Genomic DNA, 21,682 nt, shown 5'->3' on the forward strand with positions numbered 1-21,682 from the left:
AGAACTCCTAGTTTAAGGTACATAAAAAATGTGGCTAATCAGTAACTAGGTTAAATACACTGCTTTCTCTTTTGATCAAATTCACTCATGGAAGCTTCCACCAAAGCAGAAGACACTGAACATTTCATGTTAAAAGGATTGGGTGGTTGGAAATGAGAATGGGAAAAAGGTTTCCCTGTAAATCTGGAGGATGGCAGATGAAGCAGCCATCTAGTCTAGAAGCTGCTGTTGTTCGGAGGAGACAGTATTGAACCAGAAGTACAAGTAGCTTAACCTAATATATGTTCCTACGCATGAGATATGTTATATGAACCAATTACCATGCATCTTTCCACTTTTGCAAAAAGCTCTCTGTAGTATTTAATTGGAACCGAGGGACGTCAGAGACGATGAGGGCAAGTAGACTTTCTGTTTTTCTCTTCTGTTGTTTTTCTGCCAAAAGATTCTTTCTATCCTTACGGCTTTCCCCACTGATGACAATGGGGCCTTGAAATATAGGAGGGAAATGCCATTCTTTCCCATAAGGCATGAATCTACAACCAATGGTGGAAGAACAAATAAGGATTATTATTTTTTTGCAAATGGTATTTTATTGTAGAAGCTATTGTTAAGCAGGAAAAAAAAAAGAACAAACAAGGGGTTCTCTGAGTGAAATTAATACAGGCTATTACCTGAAATATCTCACTTCTGTTCTCTGCTTTAAAATGAAGGAAATAAAAAGAGGAAGCAAAGCAAGACTTCAATTTAGGGTTAAAATTTTCAATAACTTTTGAAAATGTTTACACAATTACATTACATTGTTAACATGCTTGTGGTCAAATTAGGGTTCCACCCTCCATTAACCCTAGATCTAGCCTCTCTCAACTTCTAGCTAGAGCATAGTGCACAGAGAGGGAAGATTTAATCCTTCTCTCTCCAGTCAGGATTCACATTGAAATTAGTCAACAGAAACAATTATCTGCCATTTCAACATGTGGAAGGAATTTTATCAGGACCGTGGCCAAGGTGGGAAATGCATACTCTGATCTTATTAACCATTGTCTCCCTTACATCTAGAATTGCTGTAATTTCTGTATCATGAGTACTAAGTTTAAAGTAGCATATTATTTTGAACACTTAAAGGTGAATTGTGATTAGGCTAAACCACTATCCACTCCATCATGTTGGGTTTATTGACTCCTTGTATGATTTAGCTAAATGTCTGTTCATGTATCAGAAAAATATAATATAATATATGCATGGATCTACTGAATACCATATTTAATTTTTGCAGGGAGACAGAGGGAGGGAGGGAGAGACAGAGATGCATTAGTTGTGGCCAACATTAATCTTATTGCACAGAATGACAAATTAAACTAATTACTGATCATTCTTTATTTAGTTGCAAGATTTTTATTATTGCATATCACACTGATGACTCCCTTCCTCCAATGGATCAACAAAGCACAAATGACCTTGGGATTTCTGCATAGTAGGAAAGGTACCGACTCCAAAGCTCCACCTTTCAAAAAAGGCTTATTACACACTGATCAAGTTAGGTTAATTACAAGTAAAGTAACTATATTCTGGATTTGAATGAAAAAGAAGGCCACACTGTATTTTAAAAAACTCATTCTTATCTAGCTGTATTGGCTCTAGAAAAATTACACATAAATATTAACCACATGGTGTTGAAATTTTATGCATTCCCAGATGTTCATAATAAAGGCAGTGGTTATCTTCTTGTTGTGAGCAAGCATTTCCCACTGAGAAGGAAATTTACCAGAATTCATTTCCCTGAGTTCTATTAAAACTCTGCCAGCAGAAGTGGAATTAATCCCACCAAACACAAAAACTCTTTTAAGTTCAACATTTAGATCTGTATTCTTTTAGTTTGGCAGTACTCAGTTATAACATTCTTATTAAATGTCTGCTAGGACTAATTTACACACGTTGATTTTAACACGGCAGTACCAAAGAACTGTAACTGATTTAAATACCACTGACAAGATTTTCAGATCGTTAAACAAGTCATAGTGGCCTTGGCTCATACATTGCCTTAAGCCAGAACATCTCAGCTTTTTTAGGCTGCTGGGCTTGTTTAGAATTTTAAGATAGTTGGCATGGTGGGGTTGACCTGTCATGTACTAGAAACAGAGTGCAAACAAAAAGTTATTCTCCAAGTATCTCTCTTAGCCTTTCAGGATGCTTTCTATCCCCTTAGCTTACTATTTTTTTCTAAGCAGCTGGATACACTTCCAAATGAAGCATTGGGCTGCAATCACCCATCACATTTGTTTTCTGGGCAGCTATATGGTCACAGGGACATTGCTGAAAATGCAGGTTATGCTTGATATGGTATTTTGCATCATGCTACCTATTTATTTATTTAAAATCTAAAACAACACTTAAATCAAGTCAGATATACCATGTATGCAGGCATCAAGGAAGTTGTCCAAAGGCATTGTGGTGGGGACTGGGACACTAGACCAAAAAACATGATCTGCTTAATTCAATGATTAGGTGCAACTGCTTTTCACTGGAATCAGTTACAAACATTTACATATGAGCCATCAACCACTGAATGATAAAAGTGATGGAAATGCAACTGAGAATAGAATGTTGTATTTGTCAAAGAGTTGGTACTGTTAGAAGCCCCAAGTTCATAAGGATAGCATGACTTGCATATTTGAGAATTTTTTTCCTGACTAAGCTTCATTGAATTATGGCAGCAATTTGATTTATAGACAGGCACTTGAAGTTATTTTAATTCTTAAAAAATAGGTTGCAGAATTTCAGATCTAACTGAAGGTTTATATAGCTAAAGAATGATAACAGATCCCTAAGGGAACTGTGCAATTACAAGATAAATACAATTAACAGTTTTTGACTAAAGACCAATTTCTACTGAGTTGAATTATTTAATATTTCAACTGTGTGTCTCTTCAAATGCCCAAAGCAACAAGTGTAATTAAACAAGCACCTTTTAAAAAAATTAGTAATAAATTGAACTAAATCTAAACGAAATGTATCTGATACCTCATACTGTATTGCTTTTAAACCTGGAAGACAGAACATTCAGACACAAAAAGCCAATTATATATATGCATCTCAGTTTATGTAGTATCATTGTGAAATAAAACCATGGAAAAATAATCCGATCTCTTCTGCAACACATCTCCATAATTATTGGTTTTGATAATTTGACATCACTTTGTGGATATTTGGGAAAAAAGAACTAGAGATATAGTTTCACATTTATTGATAGCTTTAAGAAAATGAGATGGCAAAAATCTAGAAACCCCCATTTGCTCAATAGCTATAATATACCACAGGTAACTCTGAAAGGTATTTAAACAAATGAATAAAGGGTTGTGGAAAATAAAAAATATATATACATTCTAGATGGAGTAACTTACCCTGAATACATTTTATAAACAAAATTATAATATGAATTTTCTATTAAGGTAATAATAATAATAAAATAATACGTTAATAATTCACACGTAGGGACTTAAGAGGCATACACTGAAATTCTGGATAATATGACTTCAATCTATAAATACTTATACATTTGCCATAATTTGCTTTATATTTGGTATAGATCCTTTGTGGAAATACATAACAAGAAATGTTGGAGTTTTGACTTTTTTTAGCTTTTAAAAGTCTGAAGTACATTAGAAATCATTGTGATTTTAAAATAAGCCACATAAACTGTTGGCATGCTGTAAATGATAAGTATTTGCAAGGAGGTGTAGGTTTCCAAAATAATTGCTCTCAGCTTTGCATTTGAGTTTGAATCTCCTCTGTGCAGCCCAATGTAACATAGCTTATCTACACTACCAGGTTGTTTCCTTGCCACTTCAGGCCAGCAGCCATTTTTGGTAGGAACGGGTGACATCATCTTTAACTCAGCCCCCTCCCATTGTGAATGTAACCACCAGGATTGTTTTCCAGCTTCTGCCACCTTAAGCACTGCTATCCAGTTTGTCTGATGCACTTTAGTTTCTAGTCCAGCCCCTGCACTTCCATTGGCTACTTTCCTGAGGTAGAATGCCCCCACACTTCATTTTCTTCAATAAAGTCTGCTGCAGCTCCTGTTCTTGCATGTGTTTCTCACTGGCTTAATTATTACAACTCTTGCCTGAGTTGCAGAATATTCGCAGTTTGAAACTATGCAGGATCATTTTTTAAAGCCTATATTGCTTTCCCTGAGCTATCTATTTTTCTGCTGGGACTTAAATCTTCCAGTGTGGTTCTTAAAGGCCAGCAGGGAACTTGTCCAATGGAAAGACAGAGTAGCCTCAATACTTGGCAAGCTACTGTCCAGACAGGATTTTCTTAAACCAGGTTACAGTCAAGCCAGCATGAACACAGAACAAGAACAGTTTATGACACAGTTCAGTACTGTACATATCCTGTAGTTCCTTAAAATAACAAACAAGTCACATTTATGATTACTGTTATCTTCTAATACCAGAATTTTAAAATTAAGATTTGGCCTGTAAATACTTTCATTTGACAAACAAACCTGAACATTATTGAATCACATTCTGAGGATCTATTTTTAAACCCACCATTTGATAAATATCTAATAAACATATAGTAAGTAACAACTATGCAATGACCAAGAAATGAATTGCAGTTGAAATATAAGGACTTAAAGTTGCGTACTTAGTATAATTGCATACATATCCACTCACAAATAAATTCTTTTATGCTTTATAAGTAACTCTGTTTAGCATTAAAGCTTTAAAGATTTCTAAAATTAAAATGTATTCCTTTCCTTTTTTTGCTTGTTTAGCTCTTTATTTTGGAGGTGAGTCTAAAAATAGAAACTAATTTGGCTCTGGTCTTAGTGCTATCTTTAGTATCTCATTTGGTGGTCCAGCTTGGAACCAACATTTTGTGTTGCCTAGGTTTCTTGGCTTAATACAAAATAGTTATTTGCATGTATTTTCAAATTTTCTGAGCATTCATTCATTTTACCTATGACAAAAATGCTCTGCAAATTAGAAAATATATGTGATATTGTTTTATCATAATTTACTCTGAAATTATATAATTCATAACAAATTATTACATAGTGTGAATATTTGATGCTTGAAGGAGAAAATCTAAAGTGTATTTTAACTAATCAGTGTGATAGTGTGATTGTATTGGATCTCACAAAGCTGTTGTGAAGTAGCTGATGGAAGAATATTTCATGTTGCCTTTTTCTATGCAAAATAAACACATAAAGTAAAAAATATATTGTACTAACTTGATTGTAAATGATTCTGGCAACCATATCTCATGAAGGAGACAAGATAACATTTTTAAATAAATAAAAATTGGCAAAGATCTAAACCACTGTTTTTCAAACTTGGCAACTTTAAGATGTGGACTTCAACTCCCAGAATTCTTAAATCTTAAAGTCGCCAAGTTAGAAAAACACTGATCTAAACAGTAACTTAGGCCCATAAAAAGTGTGCTTTCACTGTTCCATGCCGCCTTCAATATTCTATTTCTAAAGGTCTGGTAGAAACAATTTATCAGATGACATAGGAGAAAAATGAAGTCTAAAATCATTTTGGGATTCAAGTGCTTAATTATTTGAATTCTTCTTATTTGAAAGAAAATAATTTGCTGTCCCCTGCTAGTATTCCATAATGTTCACCAGAGGCTGAACACCTTATCCTGTTTGTTGAGATGACTTTGATAACAAAATTCTTTAAAGCTATGTAGAATACTGTTCGCTCCATGCTCCACACATCTAGGATTCCAGGGCAGGAGGGCTACTAGGAGAAATGGTATGATTTCTAGACAAGTTTCGTATTTGATGTGTTGTTGATATTGCTATCATCATCATCATCATCATCATCATCATTTTTACACTTTAAGGTCCTGCAAACTGGTCACTACTCATGTAAATGTTGGAATATTAATGTAAGTTACTGTCATGAGTAAGGATGGCGAGCAGGGGGCTCCCATCCAGGCTGTAAAGCGCATGCATAGCACTGAGGAATTAGGTAGCCATTCAAACAGACACAGATCGGGCCCGCCTTAGTCTTTGGGGTTTATATGTCTGGGTTTTTCCCACGCTTCTTCAGTTTGTTAGGATTTTCTGTTATGTAGCAGTAATAAACACTAGAGACCTATTCCTTGTCTCAGCATGGTTCCTGGCTGTTAGGGCAGTTACACTGGATGTAGTTTTGATACTGGGGGATTTTTACTTTATCCTGATGCTTATGCCTAAGTTTGGTCTCAGGATTCCTTAAGTGTGAAGTCTATTAATATAATTTAAGCAGATTTCCATGTAAAAGCACCCTGCCACACTGCATACAAATTTCTAATCACTGCAGGCTGTTGTTTTTGGAAGGACAAAATATTTCTATTTATTTTTTATTTATTTATATTTCAAATTCCCATCACTGCCCATCTTCCCCCAAAAGGGGACTCTGGGCGGTTTACAATCAAAGTTAAAACACATAAATTACAATATAAATACTCTATAAAATAAAATAAATATACAGTAGAAAATATAAAATCCAGCAGTGAAGATCTTTTTTGTTGGGGAGAGATCTATAATAGCCACCCCCAAGATGAACTGGTGCCCCTCCCACCCCAAGTGAGGTGGGACTATGCAATTACTATACAAATGCTCTTTTACATCTTCTGTGTTTATATATTGAAGCCATTAGTGGACAGCTAGGACCACTGAATGGAACAGAGCTTAAAACAGTGAAAGATGCACACAGAAAAAGAATAGTATCTTAAATAGCATTAATGAGAAAGTTAGAGAAATATAGGTTATTGATCTTAGACACTTAGCCCATCCAAGCATAAAGAATTACACACTTAGACAAAGTAGTTTAAAAAGAAAGTAAATAGAAGTCTTACTGATTTATTTGGTCCAGTTACATCCATTGAGAAGAAAAATTATGATTCTTGTTCTTCTTTCTGTCCCTAAACTGAATTGACCCTCAGCCCTCATTGCTGCTGAAGGCTGCATGGAGAAAGGGGGAACCTCCTGATTCAAGGCTCATTGCATGGCCCAAGATGGAAGAACTGCAGCCACATGCTTCTTCCCAGAATGGTGAAGAAAGAGGAAGTGAATTAGGAATGTGGGAGGGACAACAAACAGCTTCCTCCAGAAGCACATAGAGAATTTGCATCCTAGAGCAAACTCATCCACATGCTAATGAGGCATGCTGATTTGCTGGGACCTCCAACATGTATATCACATAGGGAATGTGTTTTACTAATCTTACTTTTTTTCCTGGCCATGCTTTAATCACACTAAAGAGCTCTGCATTTCTTTCCACACAAAGACTCCACACCCATAAAAGAATCCATACCTGAATAAAGGCCTTGTGTCTAGCACAGGGTTTCTCAGCTAGGATTCCATGGAACCCTAACATTCCGTGAGAGGTCACTAGGGGTTTCCTGGGAGATGATGATTTATTTTAAAAATTATTTCAAATTCAGGCAACTTCACATTAAAGAGGTAAGTTTCATTCTTTATTTTTAGTTTAAGAACACTGTGTTATGGACATTGCTGATGAAGGAGAGGGTCCCCCTCTCCTTCATCAGCAATGTCCATAAAAATTGTTAATACATATATGCAGGCCTGCACATGAAACGAATATAATAATTTTGTAACTTCTGGCCTATATTTGAGCCTGAATGTGCAGGGGTTCCCCGAGGCCTGAAAAATATTTCAAGGGTTCCTCCAGGTTCAAAAGTTTGGGAAAGGCTGGTCTAGAATAATACACTGAGGAGCCTATAGACAGAAAAACTGGTATATGAGGAACTATGGATTGGATGGCTCTGACTCATTATTTATTATACATTATACTTGGATCAAGATATTCTCTTAAATATATGATGGTGCAATAATGTGCAAAACCAGGCAGGGCTGAATTAATATGTCCAGTCTTCCTCTTTATTATTTTACACCTTAAATTCTTCTAATAGTTACACTGTTTTGTTTCTATTCATTAATTAATTAACCTGAATGTTTGCATTGGTAAAGACAAGCATTTAAAAAAAAACACAAAATAATTTAGGTTTAACCTTTAGAGAGATTTTCAAGACAGCTATTTCCAGACGAAGAATGTTAGGATAACCATTCCAGTATTTAGCAGATAGGATTGTTATGTAAGGCTTGAAGAAATAACAAACAATAGTCTTCAGTGATCAATAGCTTTTAGGAAGCACTGTGATCAGAAACCAGAAAGTTATACAATTTCCATATGGAAAGAAATATCCATGGGCTTTGATGTCTGCATTATTAAGTTGCTGTTAAAGTTACAGAGGCTGAAAAATTGGCAATGCTCGATGGGTGTTATGCTTGTTGCAACTGTCATTGGTTCTTGAATACATCATCTTATGACACCAGAGCAGCTGTCTGCTGAACTGATGTTCTATGTCTTCATCTTTATTATTATTGCTAGTGCATCTGTCCCATAAACCATTTAAAATGTGAAAGCTAATGGAAAAACAAGGTCATATTTAGTCCTTAAGAGCTGGAATCTTTTAATTGCAGTCTTGCCACACATGTTTGCATTTTAAAAGATGTACTTATTTTAAAAGAACACACGTATTCCGTCTCTCACAACTGAGAACATACTTCTGATGTTATCTAGGTCTTGTATCAGTTACTTTCTTATTCCTATCTAAAAATGTTCGGGCTGTCAGAAATTTGACTGAGTAGTCTTCCACTTACTGTTATGATTTTTTTTTCAGTACATCACTGGACATAACTTTAATTTTACTCTGAAAAAAGGGTTCCATGGAAAATCAAGATTATTATTTTTGAATATGCTGTAAATTAACTATTATAGTTCACATACATTTGCAGAAGAGAACTTAATCTAGGAATAAGTATAACCCCTGGGTATAAGACAGGAAGCTGGAAACAAAATAAACAAGATATCTGAAATAGAGTTGGTGAATTGCTAATGTCAAAGAGGATAGTGGGAAGCAATCATTGACCTCAGTCAGTAAACATGCAGGCATTAGTATAAGACAAAGCACGGTCAAGGTTAGAAATCTCACCTCTGGTCAATGAGTACGTGTATTCTGGCTGCTAGTCACATGAAAGCTCATATTTCATATCCTAGCATAATATAAAACAGGCCCTTAAGTTTAAAATGATGATGTTTTTACACTGGGAAATCTACCATTATGTTTATAATCCAACTGCATCCTTTCTCTTTTATTAATTGATGCTTGCTTTCGATTTCTTGTTTTTACCATTCTGATCTCTGATGACTATAATTCGATGGAATCCCTACAGTAAATATTTTACAGTCAGAGGCATGACTTTCCTTCCTCCCTCTTGTTACTGGAGCAACAGAAGGGTAAATTACCAAGTAACAGAAGAAAAAAAATAGTTGAGCTTTGGACTAGTGGACTACAAGGCATATTGAAGGCTCATGAGTAGATTGCAATAAGATAGGTTTTTTCTTTATCTTTTTTTTTCCCAACTGTTCTCAGGAAAAAATAAGACTCCTGACCCAAGTATTGTCTGAGGAATGCATGGACAATTGAATACTTCCTGATGTGTACTGGGTGGAGCTTGATCAATCAATGATACTCAAAACACTAACTGGAGTACGAGGAATTAGTACTACTGTATCGGTAACAACCATGAACTGTACCATGAGAAGAGACATAAGGTTCCTATCTAGTTACTTTGTTGCTGACAGGCCATTAATAGAGGAACAGATATTAATAAAAATAAATTAGGGTTCTAGCTTATGAATACCTGTTCTCCCTATAACTTCAACAAAAATGCAATATGCTTCCAATGATACAATAATTTATTTATTTTTATCAAGTTTTTATCACCGCCCATCTCCCCCCACAATAATCTCTATACAATAATCAAACATCTCTATTTATGCATACTAAAGTACATACTTTTATGTACTTTAAAAGTTAAAGGTCCCATCAACTCAATCTCAATTCTAGTGACTACATGGACATGCCATGTAATTATTTAGCAGCTGTACAGAAGTGATTTTCTATTGCCGCCTTCTGGATACACACACACACAACACACACATAACTGAGATTTATGATGGGCTCCCATACAAATAGTAACCAGGTCTACTCTGCTTAGCTTTTTTTGAGATCAGCCAATATTGTCTAGGTGCTGCCACTAATGCTTAAATGAATGCTATTACACTTAATATCATGTTAAAACAAAATTATCCCCACACATAATTTAATGCAGTGATTGAAGTGTTGGAAAAGCACAAGGTGATCCAGGTCTACCCTTAGTGTCATGTTCTCATTCTAATGTCTGGTTAACATTGTAACGTTTCACATGTCATTCTCTGTTCCGTGTTCCTTTACCCGGGGTTTTTCCATTCTTTCGCCCTCCATTGTTTTGAGGGCTTGGAATGCATGTTTGGGTTTGCGCTCCTGTTCAAGGTTACTTTCCCAGGCGCGTCCGACGGCTTCCAGCACCTGGGAGGGGGAGCGTCCTGACGGGCGACGGGGCGGGACCTGCTTACAAGCACGGCTTTTAAGTTTGTATTTGGCGCGCTTTTGCTCATTCTCAGCTTTCTCTGTATTTGCATACTATTCCTTTAATAAATCAGTTATCTTTAAGCCCGAGCTTGTGAGACTGAGTATTTGGGTTTAGGCAATCGTTACATAAAGCTGAGAATCATTTCATCCATTTTCCGCTAGCCCCATCCAATCATTGGATAAGAGGGAACGCTAGCGATGACAGAACCTCAACTTCGCGCAAGTGAGGGAAGCGAAGAAGAGCGGGAGGCGGCCAAAAGCCGGCCAGTGCTAACTTCGAGAGCGCAAAGAGCAGCACGTCGGGAGTTGCGAGATATCCAATTGGACGAGCTGCTGATATCCATGCAGGAGAGTCTCAGGAGTGATCATAGAACCGTTATGGAAAGAACACAGGGGAGGGGGTCTCCACAATTGACCTGGGAGCACGAAGTCCCCTTGTCACCGAGGGTGGTGGTAACCAACCAACCCTCGGAGGAGCCAGTCACTCCGGCCCGAATGAGGGCATTAGAGGATAAAATGGAGTTAATAGTGACGATCCTTAAGGATCTACCCAAAGAGGATCTACCCAGAGAGGCAGAGCCCATCCTGGAGGATTGGGAGGAAGAGCCATCACAGTACCCCAGGCATAGTACCATGTCGACCCGGGGGAGAAGCAAGTCTCGATCAGCCCGTCAAGGGGGGGAGCGAGAGGCAAGACCTCCTAGGGATCGACCACCCATGGGGGCTCGGCGCACGCTGACATTCGCGGCACCGCCACAGCCAGCTGAGCCGGCAAGAACCTTCCCACCCTTTGGAGTGAAGTTCGATGGGGATCCCACAACGCTCTCCTTCTTTATTACTAATGCCAAGCACTATATAGAAGATTGGGGTCGAAATTTTCGGTCTGAACATGGCAAGGTCAATTTCATTGCCAACAAGCTGAGAGGAAAGGCAGCGGATTGGTATGTGCAACTATGCCAAGCTGAGGCAACTGAGTTAGAGGACTTCGATGAATTTTTGTGGGCACTTAAAGAGCATTTCGAAGACCCCCTAGCTCAAGAAACGGCAAAAAATGACCTGCGGAAACTCTACCAAGGGTCCCTCTCAGTTGCCAAATATGCGTTGGAGTTTAAAGCTTTGGCAGGAAAAGTGGAAGACTGGTCTGAGCCAACAATCATCGAATTGTTCAAGCAGGGGCTTGAACCCGAAATCCTTCGATGGGCTCTGGGCAGAGATGATCCTAAAACGCTATATGGGTGGATTCAGTTGGCGGGCAGCGCAGAAAATGCCCTACGAACCTATGCCCATACCAAAGAGCTTAGACAAACACGTCTCGCTAGAGGAGCGCGCACATCTGGACTTGCCAGCCGCCCCAAACCAAAAACCTGGGAAGAAGAGAGGGAGCAACGGTTCTCCAAGGGTCAGTGCCTCAGATGTGGGAAAGAAGGACATCGAGCCACGTCGTGCCCAAGACGCCGTCCAGAGGAACGACAGACGAAACCCACGGTAAAGACACCTGCTCCTGCTCCACCGCGAAAACTGAAGGCAGCCCTCGCGGAACTGGACCCCCCAGACCTTCCCTTCGGAGAAGAGGAGGAAGAGTTGCAATTCGAGCAGCCGGCGGGAAAAGCCTACCACCTGCCCTGAAGGGCGCCCTAGGGCAGGTGGAAGAAACCGGGCGTAACCATGATTCGGTGAGTGGAAACTTCCCCACACTGACTGTTAAAGTTAAACTGAGCTCAAAAACCAAAACGGTGGAAGTGTGGGCCATGCTAGACTCGGGTTGCTCCCGTTCCCTGATGCACCCTGATGTCGTAGCGGCTCTGGAACTGCCCACGTTCCCGTTGCCAAGACCCATGATTTTCACCCAATTGGATGGAACTATGGCGGGAGGGAAAGCAGTCAATCTTTCCACGGGACTGGTCGCCTTGCAGATGGGCTCCCATCAGGAAAAGCTGCCATTTGTGGTAGCTCCAGTGGGGGGTCCTCTGGTAATCTTGGGGATGCCTTGGTTTGTGCAACAAAACCCTTTTATCAACTGGCTGCATAGAACTGTGACGTTTGCAGATGGATTTTACAAAGTACCCGAAAAGGACCTACTGGAGGACATGGAGGGTGGAGGGGTAGCGTATACCACTGTGCAAACGCTTCAACCTCTTGAGGGACTACCCAATCAGTACCAGGATTTTGCTGAAGTATTTGGGGAAAAGGAAGCGGATCGCTTGCCACCCCACCGAAAAACGGACTGTGCCATTGAGTTTTTACCAAATGTAAAATTGCCTCACCCAAAAATATACCCCATGTCTCCCAAAGAGCTTACCACGCTAAGGGAGTTCATTGACAAAAATCTGGCTAGGGGTTTCATTGAGCCGGCAAATTCCCCGGTAGGAGCTCCTGTCCTATTCAGGCCAAAAAAGGATGGGTCATTAAGGCTTTGTACCGATTTTCGCGGGCTCAATGCGGTCTCAATATTAAATAAATATCCTTTGCCCCTGATCAAAGATATGTTATCACATCTGGCCAGAGGCAAAATCTTTTCAAAACTGGATTTGAGAGAAGCCTACTTTCGCATTCGCATAAGGGAAGGGGATGAGTGGAAAACAGCGTTCAACTGTCCTCTTGGGGCTTTCCAATATAAAGTCCTACCATTCGGTTTATCTGGGGCACCTGGGGTTTTTATGCAACTGATCAATGAGGTCTTGCATGACCACCTATTTAAGGGGGTACTGGTATACTTGGATGATGTATTGATTTATACTGAAACCATGTCAGAACATATCCACTTGGTGCGTCAGGTACTGGCTAAATTGAAAAAAGCAGAGTTGTACGCAAAACTGTCAAAATGTGCCTTTCATCAGTCGCAAATTGATTACCTAGGGTACCGGATTTCAGCTCAGGGCATTGAAATGGACCCTGCAAAAGTAGAAGCCATCGTGGCATGGGAACCTCCCCGTACCAGGAGACAATTACAGAGTTTCCTTGGATTCTCTAATTTCTATCGGGCATTCGCCCAAAATTTTGCGGAAATCGCCCTCCCCCTTACTGAACTGTTAAAAACTAAAGGACAGGGGGATACGCGACGTTCAAAGAACCCAGGCGCGCTCCTTAAATGGACTCCAACCTGTCAGCAAGCGTTCGAAGCGCTCAAACAAATCTTTACCACAGAACCAATTTTACAGCATCCAAACCCCTCTAAACCCTTCGTTGTACAAGTCGATGCTTCTGATTTTTCCATAGGAGCAATTCTATTACAATCTGACCAATCTGGCGCTTTAAAACCCTGTGCCTACCTCTCTCGCAAATTCACGGAAACAGAGAGAAGATGGCATGTTTGGGAAAAAGAGGCTTTTGCTGTAAAAATAGCTTTAGAGACCTGGCGACACCTATTGGAAGGCACTTCAAACCCTTTTGAAGTCTGGACTGACCATAAAAACCTGGAAGCTTTAAGCACCAGTCGGAAACTCAGTCCCAAACAGCTGCGCTGGGCGGAGTTTTTCAGCCGCTTTGACTTCACTCTTAAATTTATACCAGGCAAGAAAAATTTTTTAGCTGATGCACTCTCGCGCAGACCCCAAGATGCTGGCCCAGGGCCAACGGTCCAAGGCACCGTCTGGACCGACAAACAATTAAGTTTGGCAGCAGTGACTCGCAGCCAGACCCGAGCGCAATCAACTCCGCCTCCAGCCGCTCTGCCTTCCAGCCGCCCGCCGCCCTTGTCAATTCCCTCCGATTTGCAACAACAGTTGCTCTCCCACCTTAAAACAGATACTTGGTTACAAACCAATAGACACATTTTAACTTTCACCGATGATCTTGCCTGGCGCAACGATCGTCTCTATGTACCCGAAGCAATGCGAAAAACCATACTCCAGCGCTGCCACGATGACAAGCTAGCTGGACATTTTGGCTACTTAAAAACTTTGCACCTCGTTCGCCGCCAATTCTGGTGGCCAACTTTACTCAAAGACTTGAAAGAGTATGTCACTGCGTGCCCTGTATGTGCGGCAATCAAGCGCAAACCAGGCAAGCCCCAAGGTCTCCTTCAACCCGTTGCCACCCCATCTGTCCCTTGGCAGGATATTTCCATGGACTTTATCGTTGATCTACCCCCTAGTCAACGCAAAACTGTCATTTGGGTCGTCAAAGACTTTTTCTCCAAACAAGCTCACTTTATCCCATGCGCTTCTATCCCCACCGCACAACAACTGGCACGCCTCTTCCTCATCCACGTGTACCGCCTCCACGGTATCCCCGCCCGTTTGGTGAGTGACAGAGGCACACAATTTACGTCACAATTTTGGCGGGCATTTTTGAAACTTTTGGGTACGAAACAGTCACTTTCTACCGCCTGGCATCCGGAAACGGACGGATCTACAGAGGCGGTTAATTCTACATTGGAACAATACCTCAGAGCTTTTGTTAACTACCAGCAAGACAACTGGGTCGATCTACTCCCATTTGCTGAGGTCGCTTACAACAATGCCATTCATCAAACCACTGGTCAAGTTCCCTTTAAAAAAGTTTTTGGACGTGACTTTGTTCCGATTCCTGAACTTCCTCATCCTCAACCGCTACCAGCCACCCTCACTGACTGGGCAGACTCTCTCAAAGACTCATGGTCTAATATTCTACTCGCTCTCCGCCATGCCCAGGCTACCTATAAACGCCATGCCGATGCAAAGCGTTCCCCAGAACCATCCTTTGCGGTCGGGGATAAAGTCTACTTATCAACTAAGTTTATCAAGTCCCCACAACCCTCTAAGAAACTTGGTCCTAAATTTGTCGGTCCTTTTCCAATTGTTGCTCAGCTCAACCCTGTTACGTTTAAACTTGATTTGCCTCACAACCTTAAACGTTTACATCCTGTTTTCCATTGTAGCTTACTCAAACCCTGCCTGTCGTCGGACCGTTGGCATCCACAACCCACTCCTCCACCTCCCCTCATGATTGACAACCAGCAACACTTCGAGGTGACGTCTATCCTCGACTCCAGACTCACAGAAGTTCACTGGGTGACTTTGGGCCAGTCAGTCTTCCTCAGACACAATCTTTTGTGTGGAAAAATTGGGATGGGATGCTTTGCGTGCAGCCATAAGCTCCTGGAAGAAAGACAGGATATAAATCTAACAAATAATAAAAGCATTTGGAGGCTACTATTTTTAAAGAAGGTATATATAAAGTATAATTGCAATCTTAAATATGCAGACATTTCCTGGAATTTAGCATGTACCATGCTTGAATTCAACAACAGTAATGTGGGGGGGGGGCAGGGTGAAGGTGATAAGGGGAGGTGGGGGAAGACTGGGAGAATCTTGGTAGATTAACAGAAATGGTGTTGGGAAATTTGGGAAGATGTGGTATGGGAATAGGCCAGGTCTGCCCTTGACTTTAAATGCAGCATATCCAATCCTTTCCCAATCTTTTCAGTGCCTGTGTACAGCTGTGATTTGTGTTCATGTTCTCTCCACCCTAAAACACTTGTTCTGAATCCATGCCCAAACCATATATGTCTGTGCCTAGCCCAAGCATAATCTTTTGGTCCAGACACAGACTATCCAAAGCGGCTGTTTTTGAATGGAATGCTTTACGCATCATTACTTATATCAAAGTAAATATGCTTATGAGAGCCACTTTGGTGTAATGGTTATGGCACTGGGCTAGAAACCGGGACTACCGGGTGTGGGTTCTAGTCCCACCTTGGGCACGAAGCCAGCTGGGTGACCTTGGGCCAGTCACTTTCTCTCAGCCCTAGGAAGGAGGCAAGGGCAAACCACTTGTGAAAAACCTTGCCAAGAAAACTGCAGGGACTTGTCCAGGCAATCTCCGAGAATCAGGCACAATTGAATGGATTAAAAAATATGCTTAGGATTTTGCTGTATTTTTGCTTAAGGAGATGAAAATATTATTTTCTGTTCTGGCTTAACTTGATAAACTGTGTTTATCAAGCATCACACAGAAACATCGCAGACTATGACAGATGATTCCAGAAAAAAAACAGTACCAAAGAACTTCAATCAAGTGCAGACAATTCAGCACTAGATTGGTTACACTATAAATTTCAGCAGTAATCTGTCAGTGCAAATCCAGGCAAAACTGGATTCTTGCATTCTATAAATTTGGAGACAATTCAAAATCACATACCAAGCCAGGATTTGTTTAGCCGTGATTTACTGAATAACACACCATAGGCTAGGTTTCCAAAACATTCTAAACCACTTTAAACAACAGTGACTGGGTATCTACAACCCTGTAAGCCAAACAAAATTGCATTACAGCTTTGCATGTTATAAGAAACTATCCTTTGAGGAGCAGTTGTTTTTTTCTATTGCTCGAGTTCTCTTCAGGAATATGTAGAGGCTGATAGAGACACAGGGATGCCAATGGGAAAGACAGTGGGGCCAAAGTGCACACTGAACCTTGAATGGGGATAAACTCAAACACTAGCCCTCCATAAGAAAAGTGTGATGAAGCCCACAATTTGAGAAGAAAATCTTGCAGATCACTTTGAAATATTCACCCCCAAAATTCCAGTACTGCACCATTTTAGACTTAGATGTAGAAGATAGAAAGCCTTCCTAACATGATAGGTGTTGGAACAGACATGATGTTTCTATATGCTTCCAGGTATGATTTTTGCTTAGGTTTAGTGCCAAAGCTATGTACTGGAATAAAACTACCATTGTGGAGAGATGGCACAAGCATGCAGGCATCCTGTTGAAAGCTTGTTTGGATTACAAATTTCATCAGATCCTTGTGCTGGTTAATGACCATAATAAAGACTGCTGCTGCTGCAATTTCATCAGTGCTGAATGTGATTTTTTTAAGATAGTAATTTTTAAAACAATCACAATTTGGAATCCTTTTATGAACTTGCCCCCCAGTGAGGGGATGACACAGGAGCATATCTGAATACCCCATACAGGGCAGACAGTATTAAGTAAGGCAGTCCAATTTGAAAAAAGTTCCTAGAACATATCCATGTGGATCAGCACTTTTGTTTGCAACGATGTGGCAGCAAATAAAGAGGGTAAAGATGCTCATATTATAATACATACTGTATAGTAGCTCTGAAATATATAAACAAAATTAATGATATGAATAAAAGAAATGGCTATGCCTTCTCCCACTGACTGCTTAATGTATTGCATGTAATAAAAAACTAATTGAAATTTAATCTGTGCCAGTACAAAAACTGGTAAGATTGTCAAAGCTATAGTAAATAAAACACTTCCACTTTGAAAAAGATATGCTAATTGTATTCAAAGGAACACAAAATATGAATATGAATAAATCCACATTTTTCTACAAAAGCTTGCAATTAGCCATTGCTAAAATGAAGAATGAATATACTGATTATTTATTATTGGTAATGATTAAGGAAAACCAGCTACAATTCAGTTACAACAGGTCATAAATGTACTGAATAATATATGCAATTATGGGCAGGAAAGAATGTTTTTCATATTATTTGCAAAATGCACAATTGCTCAGCATTGAGACAATGCTACTATAATATATAACTAACATGCAAAACAGAAAAGCATGTGAATAATCAGGAATTTTGGGTTAGTGCCTTTTCTACTTTACATGGTATCTGATTTACTGTTCTTTAATCATGCTCATCAAATGATTAAGAATTTGCATATGGTCTGTGTATTTTGCTTTGTTTTTCTTATTAGAAAACAAGATGTACACTTGCAATCAAAATTATTCAACCCCCATTGCAAATAAGGTTGATCGTTAAAATGTACAGACTTTCAGCTGTTTGCAATGAACAAATCAAACAAAAGCAATTGAAATAGCTCAACACAATGAATGCTTCAAGTGGTGTCCCCAAAGTCAACTGAAAATGCAACTCATCATGACTTCTCCAGTCTCAACATTATTCAACCCCCTGAATAGAATCCGTCACAACAACACACATACAGTATGCAAAACAGGTGTTGTCTCAAGCACACCCAATGCAACTAATCAAGAGCTTCATTGGGTGAAGCTTGAGCTGGTACACATGAAATACCTGAATTGGCTAGGGGTTTGTTGAGTGTCACGTCTGTCTGCATGTTAGAAATACAGTATGGCTAAGTCAAAAGAATGGTCCAAAACTGTAAGAGAAGAGATCATCACCCTTCACAAACAAGGAACAGGATACAAAAAGATAGTGAAGGCACTGAATGTTCCTAGAGACACCGTTGGAAGCATAGTTCACAAGTTCAAAGTTAAAGGAACAGTGGTTACACTACCTGGAGGGGGCAGAAAAAGGAAGCTGTCAGGTGCTGCAGCCAGATTCCTGAGAAGGCAGGGGGAGAGAAACCCTCAAGTGACTGCAAAGGACCTACAGCAAGACTTGGTGGCAACAGGCACTGAGGTTTCAGTGAGCACACTAAGGCGCGTACTAAGCACAGAAGGTTCCCATGCCAAAACTCCAAGACATATACCACTACTGACCCAAAAGCACAAGAAAAGTCGGCTCTGATATGCTCAAAATCATATCAATAAGCCACAGAAGTTTGGGGATTCTGTTCTGTGGAGCCATGAAACAAAACTGGAACTTTTCGGCCCAATGGATCAGCAGTATGCCTGGAGGAGGAAGAATGAAGCATACGCTGAAAAGAACACTCTGCCTACAGTTAAGCATGGTTGTGGCTCGGTGATGCTCTGGGGCTGCTTTGCATTCTCTGGCACTGGAAACCTGCAGCGTGTGGACAGCAAGATGAATGCATTGAAATATCAGGAAATCCTAGGAGAAAACGTCATGCTATCTGTAAGGAAGCTGAAGCTTGGGCATCACTGGACCTTCCAACAGGACAATGATCCCAAGCATACCTCAAATTCCACTAAGGCTTGGATGCAGAAGAAGTCCTGGAAGATTCTATAGTGGCCATCACAGTCACCTGACTTGAACCCCATAGAAAATCTCTGGTGGGACTTGAAGAAGGTGGTCACAGCACGCAAACTCAAGAATATTACTGAACTGGAGGCCATTGCTCATGAGGAGCATGAGGCTAAGATTCCTCAGGAACACTGGAGGCTAAGATTCCTCAGGAACACTGCCAGAAGCTGGTGTCTGGCTATGCATCTCATTTGCAGCAGGTCATAACAGCAAAAGGGTGCTCTACTAAGTATTAAAGATGCTTGCCATGAAGGGGTTGAATAATTTTGAGACTGGGGAAGTCATGATGAGTTGCATTTTCAGTTGACTTTCGGGACACCATTTGGAGCATTTGTTGTGTTGAGCTATTTCAATTGCTTTTGTTTGATTTGTCCACTGCAAATAGCTGAAAGTCTGTACATTTTGACAATCAACTTGATTTGCAATGGGGGTTGAATAATTTCGATTACAACTGTATATTATTCTAGATCTGCCCATCAATATTTAGCTACCCTCCTTTTTAAAATTTACTAAGATTTCAAATAGCTATAGCCTACTAAAATGATCATCTTGCTTTTACAAGGTCAATTTTTTTTTCACAGAAAACAAGTATGTTGCTTCTGAGAACTTGGGGAATTTTTTTTCTTTGGAAAAATAAGAGACAGCTGTTATTCATTTTCAACAGTTCCATTGCTCCAGTAATCCATTTAGTTAGTCTGACCTACAGTTATTGAAATATTTTTCTTGTTATTATTGAATAAAAGTTAGGTTTTTAGGCCATCTAGTGGGAAATTGGAAAAAATGGACCTTATGCTAGCTTCATTGTAAAGACAGTCTTCTTCAACTTGAGCTCAACCTTTGGAGACTTCATAGACAAGTCTGTATTTTCTTGACAATGATATGGAAGTATTTTGCCACTGCCTTATGATTTTTTTTCTCAGCTTCCCAATGTAACCCACAGGATTTCCTGGTAGTCCCCCATCCAAACACTAACCAGGTCTGATTATCTTTTCAGTTCAGCCATGGTCAGCTAGAGGATTGTTTATCTGTGCCCTGTTAGATTGTGTTTCAACTTTTATAGCAATCAGTAGACAAAACTGACTGTGATAACTAAGGAAAATACTTCGGATTGTGAGATGAAAACTTCAGAATTTCAGATTTCTTTACAATTTGGTAGGGGGCTCTGAAAACTGATGTAGTAGTGATTGCATTTTTTAAAAAATTACTGAATTTATAACCTGACTCTGTTTATACAAATGTTCTGAAGAATCAAGACGATGTTCTATCTATGGACTTATATAAGATGAATCAGACCTCTGTTGAAATTTAAAAATTTAGAAGTGGATTTAAATGTAATTCAGAAGCTTGCAAAACATCCAAGGCTCAATCACTACTGTATTGGTGCATCAGGGCACTTCCACCCAAGCTCTTTGTGCCACTTCTGGATCAACTCCATACCTCTGCAATCCCAGGCCATTGTTTTTCTTCAATAGATGAAATGCTAAGCTCCAGTGCCAGAACGAATTGCTCTGAAGCTAGTTTTCAGCTGGAAATGAGGGAATTGGTGAAACCTAAAGGTACTGTAGACCATTTCCAAATGGAACAAATGCTTTCCTCTTGGTTCCTAAGGTTTAGCCACAACCCTAGCAACTCCTATCAGGAGAATTATGTTTACCAGGTTCCCATTTCTCCAGAACCTTAACAAGATTGTCAGTTTCTGGATGATTTAATTTTATTTATTTCATTAAATTTATTATAGCTGCCCAGAGTCTGTTGGAATGGGTGGCTATAATAAATTTAATGAAATAATAAATAAATTTAGCTCTGCAGATGATCCTTGGAAGGGCCAGAGAAAAATACATAGTTCAGCAGAAACTATATGAGGTTTATAGGAGATTGAAATGCTACAGTTGTAAAATAGCATCTGGAATAATGAAAAAGTCTGGCTTCCTGCATGACATTGAGCAGGAGATACCCTAACAGTGTTCTTATCTTCTTCCATTGATCTGGACAACTCTACACATGGCCATCAGTGGATAGACAGACAGCACCAAAATCAAATTTACTATATATTCTGCCAGGAAAGATGGAGTAGTTCTGTGCAGTCAACAAACACAAGAACAGATGCTGACTGTGGTTTCAATCTTAAAAAATTGCAACTTAACCCCCTCATTGCACTCTGAAGGGCTCCTACGTGCTACAGAATCTTCCATGGCCTGTTAGTAGCTGTTTTCTCAGTGTATTAGTTGTAAAGTTCACTAATAAGTGTAGCACCATGTTAAAGAACATATACCACTTTATTAGAGAATCATAGTTTACTGTCTTGCCCAA

This window comes from Candoia aspera, chromosome 5, assembly GCF_035149785.1.
Source record: "Candoia aspera isolate rCanAsp1 chromosome 5, rCanAsp1.hap2, whole genome shotgun sequence".
Classification (NCBI taxonomy): Eukaryota; Metazoa; Chordata; class Lepidosauria; order Squamata; family Boidae; genus Candoia; species Candoia aspera.